The sequence below is a fragment of the Schistocerca cancellata genome, chromosome 1, assembly GCF_023864275.1.
Source record: "Schistocerca cancellata isolate TAMUIC-IGC-003103 chromosome 1, iqSchCanc2.1, whole genome shotgun sequence".
Taxonomy (NCBI): Eukaryota; Metazoa; Arthropoda; class Insecta; order Orthoptera; family Acrididae; genus Schistocerca; species Schistocerca cancellata.
Genome location: NC_064626.1, coordinates 309,271,394 through 309,283,961, shown reverse-complemented (window position 1 = coordinate 309,283,961; position 12,568 = coordinate 309,271,394).

Genomic DNA, 12,568 nt, shown 5'->3' with positions numbered 1-12,568 from the left:
TATTTTACTATTTATTTTGCCTTACCTCTGTCCTAAATTCCTACGTAATGTCATGATAAGAGTGATTATTTACCCCATCAATCCAAAAAGTTTCGAGACTGGGTTAATAAAAGATAGAGAAACTTAAAGATGGTGTTCAAACAACTTACGGGAATTCAGCCAGGTAATATTTACAGCGACCGCCGGTATTTCAGTGGGAGCACACCTCGCCAATTTCAAGGCACAGATTGCAACAGACAGGCAGTGTACAGGTAAATTTAAAACCTCGGTTCTTGGAGTAATTCAGGAAAGATAACGCACACACACTGAACACTAGTGCCATCAAAGATGAACTAAGTCAGAGATATTGATAGTGAAAGACTACGAACTAGCAGCTGAGGTAACTTTGACTCTGTCCCTCTCACTTTTGACAAGGGAGAGAGCAGATTCCAAGCAGAGTTTAAATAAAAACCTCCATCCCTGTTTACAAGGTTGCTCGCTAATTTAATCTCAACTGCCTCCTTAATAACACTGTCCCAATAGCTGGACATGCATGCCAATATCTCGGTATTCTTATGTAACATAGAGTGCCCGGTATCGAAGCAATGTCTGGCAACAGCAGATCTACTTGGCTGCTGTAATAGTGTGTGCCATTTATGCTCAGTACATCGGTCCTCCATGGTCCTGATAGTCTGACCAATATATGTCATGCCATAACTACAAGAAATTTGATATACACTCATCTTATACAAACCAAGATCAACCTGAACAGAACCCAAAAGCACTCTAATTTTAGATAGAGGTCGGAAAACACATTTCACATTGTATTTCCGTAAAATACAACCGATCTTGTTGGAAGTACTTCCTATGTAAGCAAAAAGGCAGTAGACTTAGGTATCAACTCAGTATTATCATCAGTAACCCAATGCACAGTTCATCGATAGTGCAATGCACATGCAATCCGTCTTTCACTATAACCATCTTGACAAAATGCAGCTTCAAGATGGGACAGCTCAGCTGGCAAAGTCTCAGCGTCGGAAATGACGTGCCCTGTGTACCAAGGTATGAAGCACCCCATCAAGCTGTGCCAGATGGTGATAACTATTAGCCTGTAAATACAAGTTAGTGTGATTACGTTTCCTGTAAACTGCATGTCCAAATGATCCATCAACCTTCCTCCTATTCAAAATGTCAAGAAAGGGAAGGCAACCATCCTCTTCAACCTCCATCGTAAAATGAATGTTTGGGTGGACCGAGTTCAGATGTTCTAAAAAGGCATTCAAACTCTCCCTGAGGCCAAACAACAAAACTATCATCAACATATCTGAAGAAACAGGCGGCTTTCAAAGGCACCAACTCCAATCCATGTTCTTCGAAGTCTTCCGTAAACAAATTTGCAATCAGAGGGGACAACGGACTACCCATCGCAACTCCATCGGTCTGCTCGTAATATTGGTCATTGAATAAAAAGTAAGTGAATGCCCACACATGCCAAAAGCGATTAGTTAGTTAGCACCAAATCTAACCTCAATTAACTGCAACGAATCAGACAGAAGAACACAAGTGAAAAGAGAGACCACATCAAAACTTACTAAAATATCAGTCATTCAACTGCAGTCCCTCCAAACGACGTAAGAAATCAGCTGAGTTCCTCACAGGATGTTCAGACTGACCAACTTGTGCACTCAACAGAGAAGCAAGATGCTTGGCTACACGATATGTCAGAGTGCTGATATTACTCACTATAGGATGGAAAGGAACCCCTTCCTTGTGTACCTTCGGAAGGCCATATAACCTAGGGGGAACAGCACTATACTTGTTAAGAGTCTTGATAGCATACTGCTACAAACCACTTTTCTTCAGGAGGCTGTTCATCTTTCTCTCAACACTTTTTGTGGGTGTCAGAATGATTTTTATTAAATCTGCGAACGGTTTCGCACCACTTACCAGTGCATCCTCAGACAATATACGCTGTTTATAACATAGTAATGTGGGGTTTCGGCCAGTCAGTCAGGCCGTATCCGGTGCCGCGCGGCTCCTCTCAACCTGCACGGTCATTGCCGCTCCCATCATTTAAAAAATTTTTAAAAATGATTTTTAAATTTTAACTACCGCTTTCACCAGATGACAGTATATTGGACGTGAATGGTGGAGAGGGGCTAAAGGGCAACGTTCAACGCTACTATGTCCTAAATAACATACTTATATTGCCTGAGGATCCACCAATAAGTGGTGCAAAACCGGTCGCAGATTTAATAAAAATCATTCATATAGCCAGACTGAATTTTCTTTGAAAAAATGTCGAGGTTTGGCTGTTGTTGCCTGCCCTACAAAACAACATGTTACTTTTTGTGGGGTTAGCCTCGTTTCTGCGATACGCTGAGTCAGATAATAAACGTTGCATCTTTTATACATAACTCTGTTAGTTTAAAATAACGGTGGCATTGCCCTTGTCCACACCACCATTGTTTTAAACACCGTTGTTGCAGACCTTGAAATTGCACTTGTGGTTGACACTAGGACAGTTGATAAAATATTTTTTTCCTATAAATTGTTTTGCCTCTAAATATTGATATATATCGGCGATATTCTTTTCACCGATATATCGATAACGAAGTGGCACTATCGAGTGCCGATATTTTTATTTTACAACATTTTTTTTGCAATTTTCGGTAAATATTTGAAATTGTAGTAGGACATAATTTTACTTTTACTGTTGAAGGGCTCTTACTAATTTTTGAGTTTTCATCATGTCCAGCCTTTCTCTTTCACTGTGTGAAGCAAGTGTAGATAGCACAAGAAGTATTTTGACTGCGTTGGTGAGGTGGTGGGGGGAGGGGGGGGGGAGGCTGGCAGTTTCAATGGAATTACAAGATTTTCGATTTGAAGAAATAACACACCAGTTGCATTCTTTCACATCAGCGTTTTTCAAAAATAGTAGCTGAAAATTATGAACAAAAATTAAGTGGCAAGATTTGTCTTGGTGGTGGGCGGAGACGTGTGAGAGGAAACGCTGACGTAATCGGCACTTGGCGCTACCAACAGATACTGCAACGTTTAACTTCACCATGCAATTTTGACACTACATCTGCTAGGTCACTGGAAAGAAAAAAAAAAAAAGGATGTCAACATAAAGTGTTCCAGCCAAATCTGATACGTGGCGCAATGGAATGCTGGACCCATCGGACACCTTTTATTGTGCCACATGCATGCAGTGCAGTACTCAGAGAGTAAAAACTCAGTAAAAGTGTGCTTGAGGGGTGGCAGCACCCACTGGCATATCTATGGCCCAATAAAGAGAATAAGGAAAGAGGGGGAATATCCAGCTATAGGTAGTTCCCAAGGCTGCCTTATTCCATGAAAAATTCAGAAGAGGGAGAACAAAATGTTACATTTAGATAATTTTGATGAACAGTTATCAGGAGACTAATAAGTATTTTCCAGGCAACACAAACAGAACTGCCATTACAGCCATAGTTATGTTAATCAGAGAAAATATGTCATTTAAAGGAGGCATTTCATCACTACTCTCCTTACCACACAGGTTAGGTTTTAGGTGCACCAGTTTATTACATTTTTGTTCTATCTTATTTATATTTTGTAACATTTGCTAGGTGGGGGAGGTCATCAGATGATGGAAAGTGTTAGCTGAATTTTTAAAATTACAAAGTAAATATACTGACTTTTGAATAACCTGAAAAATTACCACAAGGCAGGCAAATCCATCATATATGTTGGTGAAACACATTTTATTAATTCTCACAGCAGACTCAATGAGTGATCAGAGGGATCAAGGGACGAAATAAAAGTGCCTGTTTCAAAAAGTCAATGTTTTGTGGTAGTACATGCAGATAAAAAAACATACATCATGGGAATGCACAGTTGTGCAGTACACAACAAACTTTTTCATCTCTTTGGAACAAGTAAATAGCACCCCCTACAGGAGGAGACTCTGCCAGATTCGCTTCTAATATTCAGGTTAGGGAATAAAACGAGAGATTACCAAGAAGAGATGAATGTTGTGTATTTTTAAACCATTACTATTCACATATAATGCCTGGATAAAGAAGTATTGTCTTTTTTGTGTTAGGTATCTGGAATAGAAATTAATACCCAAATTATCGAGTAACTCTAATATTGTGTTTGACGGTATGATTTTGATTTTCTGTATTTGTTGAATAACTGGTCATACTGATGCATCTTATCAAAACAGTTGTTTGCAGACTCACAAGCTGTTGCTTATAAGTTCTTTGAGATAAAAGTTTGTGTTTAGCTTCAGATGACGAACTGCATCTCCCACCATGTGGTCATCGTTCACAAGTGAACACCCACAACTACTATTTTCCCTTCTCTTACTGCACCATCTGTGCAGGTTGGTGCCCCAGTTATTTTTTGTGCATGCTGATTCGCTACCTAATCCTCTGTTTTATTTAAATGTAATGAGCACCTTTCTGCAATTTTTTTATATGATGTATATACTAACCTTTTGCTCTACTTTTTCCTTATTGCTAATTGTGTGCACACAAGTGTATATGAACATACATTTCTTGCCATATGTCTAAATATAAATACACAATAACTTTACACTTACAAACATGACAAGTATGAGTTTAAATGATTTGAATACTATTTAGATTTGCTCAAAAAATATGTTGGCGTATTCTCACACTTTGAGGTATGATAACATTGGTGACAAACAAATCCAACAAATTTATTTACACTGATGATGAATAAATCTTTCAATTTAGTGCCATGGTTTAGATCTTAAAACTTCTACTCATACACATTTCAAAGCTACCAGTTGCATAAGCTTCAATATCTTTACTGATTACTAAAATCAATTACTCACTGTTTTGAACAGAAGCATTGGATATCATTTGTAGGATAAAAAAGTTTTGTGTTGTTACAGAGATAAAGTTCACTCTCGTAACAGGTTACAAGTTCATCATTATACTTTATGTTTTGTTAGCATGTTCATTTGATAAAAGAGAAATATGTTGCTTAAGATAAGTGTTCTACCTCAGTATTGTCTTCATTATCACCTGTTTGGTTTCTAATTGACTCATACAATGATTCTGATCGATGATAAATATTGTATTTTTAATTAGACCAAAGATCATAATATACTTTGGACTGATTTCCATTCATGATCACCACAGTCCCTGTACTTAGTCAGGTCCTCATCCATGCACGACAGGTGTGGTCAGATTGGATTCCTGGACACACCCCAACATTGTTTTACATGTTCCACAATGCCCTACACGGGATCCTGCTGCAGCAGTTTGATAATTCTGGAGCTCTGTGACTATTGGTTCTCTAGTTGCTTCATCAAGTAGATTGGATTATGGTGCGGAAGGAAACTTTATCTTAGTGACTGCTTACTGACCAGATATAAACTGTGGCACAGAGAAGGTTCCCATGTGCACACTGCCTGTGCACAAAACTAGTTTGGTGAACATGGGCACCAATGTAGATGCAGCCTTCATCCCCATATTGCCTATCACACCTATTCTCAGCACTCACTATCATTTCTCAAAATTTTGTAAAACTGTTCGTTAAAACAACTCTAAAAAGCTGACAGTATAGTGCTTAACCATCTAGCAGACATACCTATGTATGCAGTGTGTCAACCACAAATAAAATTGTTTTTCACCATTTCATTGTTGTTTCACAACTGTAAGCCCATATATATTCCTCCATGTTTTGGTTTAGCTACTGAAGGGATAAATTGCATTGACATATGTTGAAGCGAACAGCAGTAATATAAAATAAACAGTGAGCAAGATGAGGAAAAATTTACAATTTGTGGAAGAAAATGACCCAGATTCCGAGCTAGCAACATGGTCCAACAGTGAGGTAGTTTTCTATGAGATAATTAGCAACTGAATATGCCCTTGGCTAGGATCTAATGCAACTGCATTGTTTAATGCTTCCAGTGGTTCGTTACTGTGTGATAACATTTGTCGGAAATACGGAAGCGTCCGATCCCGCCCATCTGCTTTGACCCATGACGTCACAAATATGGCGGAAACGACCATAAACCACGATTCCAATATGGCGCATATAAAGTCGTTATGTACACATTATGAGGACAAAAATACATCAAAAAACAAACACACACACATTCCACAAAAAGCCTAATGACACTAACGGCACAAGCACGGGAAATAGGGGTTTTTTGGATGGGGACAAACTATATATAAACAAACAAAAGCGCTGGCAGGTCGATAGACACACAAATAAACACAAACATACACACAAAACTCTAGCTTTCGCAACCAACGGTTGCCTCGTCAGGAAAGAGGGAAGGAGAAGGAAAGACAAAAGGATATGGGTTTTAAGGGAGAGGGTAAGGAGTCATTCCAATCCCGGGAGCGGAAAGACTTACCTTAGGGGGAAAAAAGGACAGGTATACACTCGCACACACACACATATCCATCCATACATACAAGACACAAGCAGACATTTGTAAAGGCAAAGATGATGTTGAAAGACAGGTGAGGTATGAGCGGCGGCAGATTGAAATTAGGAATTAGCGGAGATTGAGGCCTGGCGGATAGCGAGAAGAGAGGATATGCTGAAGGGCAAGTTCCCATCTCCGGAGTTCTGACAGGTTGGTGTTAGTGGGAAGTATCCAGATAACCCGGACGGTGTAACACTGTGCCAAGATGTGCTGGCCGTGCACCAAGGCATGTTTAGCCACAGGGTGATCCTCATTACCAACAAACACTGTCTGCCTGTGTCCATTCATGCGAATGGACAGTTTGTTGCTGGTCATTCCCACATAGAACGCTTCACAGTGTAGGCAGGTCAGTTGGTAAATCACGTGGGTGCTTTCACACGTGGCTCTGCCTTTGATCGTGTACACCTTCCGGGTTACAGGACTGGAATAGGTGGTGGTGGGAGGGTGCATGGGACAGGTTTTACACCGGGGGCGGTTACAGGGGTAGGAGCCAGAGGGTAGGGAAGGTGGTTTGGGGATTTCATAGGGATGAACTAAGAGGTTACGGAGGTTAGGTGGACGGCGGAAAGACACTCTTGGTGGAGTGGGGAGGATTTCATGAAGGATGGATCTCATTTCAGGGCAGGATTTGAGGAAGTCGTATCCCTGCTGGAGAGCCACATTCAGAATCTGATCCAGTCCCGGAAAGTATCCTGTCACAAGTGGGGCACTTTTGGGGTTCTTCTGTGGAAGGTTCCGGGTTTGAGGAGATGAGGAAGTGGCTCTGGTTATTTGCTTCTGTACCAGGTCGGGAGGGTAGTTACGGGATGCAAAAGCTGTTTTCAGGTTGTTGGTGTAATGGTTCAAGGATTCCGGACTGGAGCAGATTCGTTTGCCACGAAGACCTAGGCTGTAGGGAAGGGACCGTTTGATGTGGAATGGGTGGCAGCTGTCATAATGGAGGTACTGTTGCTTGTTGGTGGGTTTGATGTGGACGGACGTGTGAAGCTGGCCATTGGACAGGTGGAGGTCAACGTCAAGGAAAGTGGCATGGGATTTAGAGTAGGACCAGGTGAATCTGATGGAACCAAAGGAGTTGAGGTTGGAGAGGAAATTCTGTAGTTCTTCTTCACTGTGAGTCCAGATCATGAAAATGTCATCAATAAATCTGTACCAAACTTTGGGTTGGCAGGCCTGGGTAACCAAGAAGGCTTCCTCTAAGCGACCCATGAATAGGTTGGCGTACGAGGGGGCCATCCTGGTACCCATGGCTGTTCCCTTTAATTGTTGGTATGTCTGGCCTTCAAAAGTGAAGAAGTTGTGGGTCAGGATGAAGCTGGCTAAGGTAATGAGGAAAGAAGTTTTAGGTAGGGCGGCAGGTGATCGGCGTGAAAGGAAGTGCTCCATCGCAGCGAGGCCCTGGACATGCGGAATATTTGTGTATAAGGAAGTGGCATCAATGGTTACAAGGATGGTTTCCGGGGGTAACAGACTGGGTAGGGATTCCAGGCGTTCGAGAAAGTGGTTGGTGTCTTTGATGAAGGATGGGAGACTGCAAGTAATGGGTTGAAGGTGTTGATCTACGTAGGCAGAGATGCGTTCTGTGGGGGCTTGGTAACCAGCTACAATGGGACGGCCGGGATGATTGGGTTTGTGAATTTTGGGAAGAAGGTAGAAGGTGGGGGTGCGGGGTGTTGGTGGGGTCAGGAGGTTGATGGAGTCAGGTGAAAGGTTTTGTAGGGGGCCTAAGGTTCTGAGGATTCCTTGAAGCTCCGCCTGGACATCAGGAATGGGATTACCATGGCAAACTTTGTAAGTAGTGTTGTCTGAAGGAGGGAGTGAAGCTGGAAGTGGGAGATTGAGTAGATGGGAGAGACTGGGTTTGTGTGCAATGAGAGGAGGTTGAGGTTTGCTGGAAAGGTTGTGAAGGGTGAGTGAGTTGCCTTTCCGGAGGTGGGAAACCAGGAGATTGGATAGTTTTTTAAGGTGGAGGGTGGCATGTTGTTCTAATTTGCGGTTGGCCTGTAGGAGGATGCTCTGAACAACTGGTGTGGATGTGGGAGAGGAAAGATTGAGGACTTTTATTAGGGACAGGAGTTGATGGGTGTGTTGATTGGCTGAGTGGATGTGTAGGTGAAGGATTAGGTGGGTGAGGGCAATGGATTGTTCGGTTTGGAACTGGTATAGGGACTGATGGAAGGAAGGGTTGCAGCCAGAGATGGGGACTTTAAGTGTGAGGCCTTTGGGGGTGATGCCAAATGTCAGACAAGCCTGAGAAAATAAAATATGGGAGTGTAATCTGGCTAGGGCAAAGGCATGTTTGCGGAGGGAATGTAAATAAAACTTAATGGGGTCGTTGTGGAGGTGTTGTGAGGGACTGCGTCAGCTTTCAGACAACACTACTTACAAAGTTTGCCATGGTAATCCCATTCCTGATGTCCAGGCGGAGCTTCAAGGAATCCTCAGAACCTTAGGCCCCCTACAAAACCTTTCACCTGACTCCATCAACCTCCTGACCCCACCAACACCCCGCACCCCCACCTTCTACCTTCTTCCCAAAATTCACAAACCCAATCATCCCGGCCGTCCCATTGTAGCTGGTTACCAAGCCCCCACAGAACGCATCTCTGCCTACGTAGATCAACACCTTCAACCCATTACTTGCAGTCTCCCATCCTTCATCAAAGACACCAACCACTTTCTCGAACGCCTGGAATCCCTACCCAGTCTGTTACCCCCGGAAACCATCCTTGTAACCATTGATGCCACTTCCTTATACACAAATATTCCGCATGTCCAGGGCCTCGCTGCGATGGAGCACTTCCTTTCACGCCGATCACCTGCCGCCCTACCTAAAACTTCTTTCCTCATTACCTTAGCCAGCTTCATCCTGACCCACAACTTCTTCACTTTTGAAGGCCAGACATACCAACAATTAAAGGGAACAGCCATGGGTACCAGGATGGCCCCCTCGTACGCCAACCTATTCATGGGTCGCTTAGAGGAAGCCTTCTTGGTTACCCAGGCCTGCCAACCCAAAGTTTGGTACAGATTTATTGATGACATTTTCATGATCTGGACTCACAGTGAAGAAGAACTACAGAATTTCCTCTCCAACCTCAACTCCTTTGGTTCCATCAGATTCACCTGGTCCTACTCTAAATCCCATGCCACTTTCCTTGACGTTGACCTCCACCTGTCCAATGGCCAGCTTCACACGTCCGTCCACATCAAACCCACCAACAAGCAACAGTACCTCCATTATGACAGCTGCCACCCATTCCACATCAAACGGTCCCTTCCCTACAGCCTAGGTCTTCGTGGCAAACGTATCTGCTCCAGTCCGGAATCCTTGAACCATTACACCAACAACCTGAAAACAGCTTTTGCATCCCGTAACTACCCTCCCGACCTGGTACAGAAGCAAATAACCAGAGCCACTTCCTCATCTCCTCAAACCCGGAACCTTCCACAGAAGAACCCCAAAAGTGCCCCACTTGTGACAGGATACTTTCCGGGACTGGATCAGATTCTGAATGTGGCTCTCCAGCAGGGATACGACTTCCTCAAATCCTGCCCTGAAATGAGATCCATCCTTCATGAAATCCTCCCCACTCCACCAAGAGTGTCTTTCCGCCGTCCACCTAACCTCCGTAACCTCTTAGTTCATCCCTATGAAATCCCCAAACCACCTTCCCTACCCTCTGGCTCCTACCCCTGTAACCGCCCCCGGTGTAAAACCTGTCCCATGCACCCTCCCACCACCACCTATTCCAGTCCTGTAACCCGGAAGGTGTACACGATCAAAGGCAGAGCCACGTGTGAAAGCACCCACGTGATTTACCAACTGACCTGCCTACACTGTGAAGCGTTCTATGTGGGAATGACCAGCAACAAACTGTCCATTCGCATGAATGGACACAGGCAGACAGTGTTTGTTGGTAATGAGGATCACCCTGTGGCTAAACATGCCTTGGTGCACGGCCAGCACATCTTGGCACAGTGTTACACCGTCCGGGTTATCTGGATACTTCCCACTAACACCAACCTGTCAGAACTCCGGAGATGGGAACTTGCCCTTCAGCATATCCTCTCTTCTCGCTATCCGCCAGGCCTCAATCTCCGCTAATTCCTAATTTCAATCTGCCGCCGCTCATACCTCACCTGTCTTTCAACATCATCTTTGCCTCTATACTTCCGTCCCGACTGACATCTCTGCTCATACTCTTTGCCTTTACAAATGTCTGCTTGTGTCTTGTATGTATGGATGGATATGTGTGTGTGTGCGAGTGTATACCTGTCCTTTTTTCCCCCTAAGGTAAGTCTTTCCGCTCCCGGGATTGGAATGACTCCTTACCCTCTCCCTTAAAACCCATATCCTTTTGTCTTTCCTTCTCCTTCCCTCTTTCCTGACGAGGCAACCGTTGGTTGCGAAAGCTAGAGTTTTGTGTGTATGTTTGTGTTTATTTGTGTGTCTATCGACCTGCCAGCGCTTTTGTTGGGTAAGTCTCATCATCTTTCTTTTTAAATATATTTTTCCCACGTGGAATGTTTCCCTCTATTATATATATAAACAAATTTAGATACCCACCCCCATACAAAACCACGCAAATCGACGACAAAAACCGACATCACAATACTCCCCAAATACCACTAAACACAATATCATCTGGAATCGGACACTTCCCTTGACCTATATAGCTCAACAGCAGCTCCCAATCCCATAAATTAACACCTAACACTTCCCTTGACCTATATAGCTCAAAAACATCTCCCGATACCAATATCAACATTCACAGGCACACATTGGGATCGAACACTTGCCTTGAACTGTTATCCTTACGACATCTCTACATACTGCCGTCCATGGTCCGAGATGCCGGAACTTTAAGTAAGCCTCATTTCTTCACGACATACTGAACGCTTCACGACTTCATCCAAAAATCTGAATAGTTGAAGAAATTTTATTAGAGACAATGCACTGTCCCCCATCATAGCCAACACAGAAAACTGTCGACCCTGTCAGTCATATCCATACCTACCAAAGACATAAAAAAAAAAGCAATTTACCAAAATTCACACACGACGCCACACTGGCAAACTAAACCAAAAACATCACCTAACACACCAACAGAGAGCACCACCGATTGCATGAAAACGACACCTACAAACACGCCACTCTCACAAACTAAATTCCGCGCCATCGTGACGTCACACACCACAACAGCCTTAAATCACGGGTCAAAGCCGACGGGCAGGATCGGACGCTTCGGTCGACCCCATTTGTGGATGGCAACAAGGTAATATGGTAATTTCACTATTGTTTAATTAAACAGTGCCTTAGATTGTATTATGTAAGTTTATTTTATCATTGTCTAATTAAACCCAGATTAACTGAGATTTTGTTCATACATATTTACCTTGGGAAAATAAAGACAGCCATCCTGTACATGTGTACAAAGTGTGCTGCATGCACAATCACGGTATGAAAAATAGCATGCCAAATGGGTTGAATATCATCTGGTAAATATCATCTGGTAACTAGCATAAATGAGCATTCAGATGTAGATTTTTGTGCAAATTGCTCAATTGTTCTAAAGAATTCTACACAGATGCTCAACTTTGTTAATATTTAACATAACATCATAATGTTCATGAAAATACTGAGATTTTTAATACCAGTTTTGAGACATCTGTTAGAGATTGCCTACCTCAATAGGTATTGAAAATAATATACATATCAATAAGACATGGAACATAAAGTGTTACTAATATGAGTTGTACAAATTTTAACGATAGAAACTTATACTTAAGTATCAAGATATACAGTGATAGGAGTACTTTTGATGATATCTGGCTATTATTGAGAAATCAATTCAGAACCTTTAAAGCAAACAAAACAATATTTTTTATTATAAGTGCACTTCATATCTTCAACAAATATTATATTTCTAAAGAATCGTGTCTTCTGCATAAACATCCACTAGGTGGAAACAAAAAATACATTTATTACTATACCTTTACATATTGTTATTTATTTCACTTGATGGATACCAAGTTCTTTTAACATGATAAACAGCTTTATAAAATGAATTAACAAGAATGTCATAAAAATAAATATGAAGCCACTTATTATATACAGTCATT